We start from the raw sequence: 2,307 nt of genomic DNA, 5'->3' as shown, positions 1-2,307 counted from the left end.
CTTCGGCAGCCTGGGGTTCACTGGTTTGGATCCCGGGTGTGGACCTACACACCTCTTGTCAAGCCATGCTGTGGCAGGCATCCCACATATAAAGCAGAGGAAGATGGGGATGGATGTTAGCTCAGGGCCAGTCTTCCTCAGCAAAAAGAGAAGAGGATTGGCAGCAGATGTTAGCTCAGGGCTAATCTTCCTTAAAAAAAAAAGAAAGAAAGAAAGAAAGAAAGAAAGCTCACATAACAGCGCAACAAATCTCCAACAAGCAGTGTTTCCTTCCCAGGTGGTGTAACCCACCAGGGTTGGTCAGTTGCAGCTATAGGGCATTCCCCTTGGTTAACTGCAAGGCAATCATGCAATCCTGCCAACTATGCCAATCGTTTTGTGCAGGTCTCAGCCTATTGATAAAGATGCTATTGCTAGAAATGCATGGGGCACTCGCCTGAGCCTGTAGTGAGCTCCCCACAGACATCTCCCCTTTCAGAACCAGTCTTGTGGCTGGACCTGTCTTTGTGGTTCTTATTATGATTGCAGCCTGGCTCTGTATCTAGTCGTGTGGCTGGCAATGTGTTTATTCAAGATAGCCATCTTGGAAGTGGAAACCTCAGCAATCAAAAGCTTAAGTCAGGCACTTGCATTATAATAAAAAAAACAAAAACAATTGTCAGGTGCTTATACTACAGTGATCTTGTTACTGACCTCTAATTTAATTCTGTTGTGATTAGAGAACACATTCTATATGATTTCAGTCCTTTTAAACGCATTAAGACTTGTGTGGCCCAGCTATGTCTATCTTGGTGAATGTTCCATGTGCACTTGAATGTGTATTCTGCAGCTGCTGATGAAGTGTTCCATCAATGCCAATTAGATCAAGGTGCTTAATAGTGTTCATATTTTCTACGTGTTTGTTGAATTTTTGTCTAGTTCTTTCAATTGCTTAGAGAAAGTGTTAAGATCTCCAACTATGCTTGTGGGTTTGCCTTTTCTTCCTTTAAATCTGTCCATTTTTGCTTTGTCTATTTTGAAGCTGTATTATTAGGCACACACATGTTTATATCTTCTTGAATTGACCCCTTTATCATCATGATTACCCTTATCTCTAGTAATATTGTCTTGGAGTCTACTTTATCTGATATTAAGAGCGCCACTCCAAGCTTCTTATGACTCCTGGTTACATGTACTATTTTTCCCATCCACTTACTTTCCATCCATGTCTTTATATTAAAAGTATGATTCTGGGGCCATCCCGGTGGTGCAGCGGTCAAGTGCGCACGTTCCACTTTGGCGGCCCAGGGCTCACCGGTTTGGATCCCAGGTGTGGATATGGGACCACTCAGAAGGTCATGCTGTGGTAGGTGTCCCACATAATAAAGACGAGGAAGATGGGCATGATGTTAGCTCAGGGCCAGTCTTCCTCAGCAAAAAGAGGAAGATTGGCAGCAGATGTTAGCTCAGGGCTAATCTTCCTCAAAATAAATAAATAAATAAATAAAGTATGATTCCTATAGTGCATATAATTTTGTCTTTTTATTTTTTTATACATACTTGACAACTTTTGCCTTTTATTAATGTGGTTGAATTTTAGATCTTCCATTTTACTATCTGTTTTCCATTTGTCCCTCCCCCTTCCCTTTTGTTGTCGTTCTCTCCTTTGTTGCCTTCTTTTGGGTTAAAAATATTTTTAGAGTTCCATTTTAATTTATCTATTGGCTTTTTTTAGATATACCTCTTTCCATGATTATTTCAGTGGTTGCTCTAGATGACAATACACAGGCTTAACTTTTCATATTCTTCTTAGAGTTAGTATTGTACCACTTCATGTACCTTAAGAAAATTCCTTAGCTTCTCTGAACCTCAGTTTCTTCATTTATAAACAAGAATAATGAACTTGTCTCATGGGTTATTTGACTATTGAATGAGCTAATGCATATAAAGCAAATAGTGTACTGCCAAGAGCAATACCTATTATCACCCATTCCCCTAAATGGCCTGCTCCATCAATGAGTTTATGTCTCAGAGTATCCCTCAGCTGCCCCTTCTTTGCCCAGCCCTGGCCATCGTGTGCCCACTCTTCAGGCTGCTCCTATACTCAGTACAGCGAACCAGTTGACCATAGCCAGTCCCAGCCTCTCCCCGGCCCCGAGCTCTTTCTTCATCGCAGACGAAGCCTGGTCCTCATCACAGACTGAGCTTGGCTTTATTTGTCAACGTTACAGCAAGAGGATCTGAGGCCACAGTCCCACAGACCTCCTGCTACCTTCAAATGCATACTTCCCAGCATGACAGGACTCACCACATCTCAGTCAGTCCCTC

This window comes from Equus przewalskii, chromosome 3 (assembly GCF_037783145.1).
Source record: "Equus przewalskii isolate Varuska chromosome 3, EquPr2, whole genome shotgun sequence".
Lineage (NCBI taxonomy): Eukaryota > Metazoa > Chordata > Mammalia > Perissodactyla > Equidae > Equus > Equus przewalskii.
Note: the sequence above shows the minus strand (reverse complement) of the source record.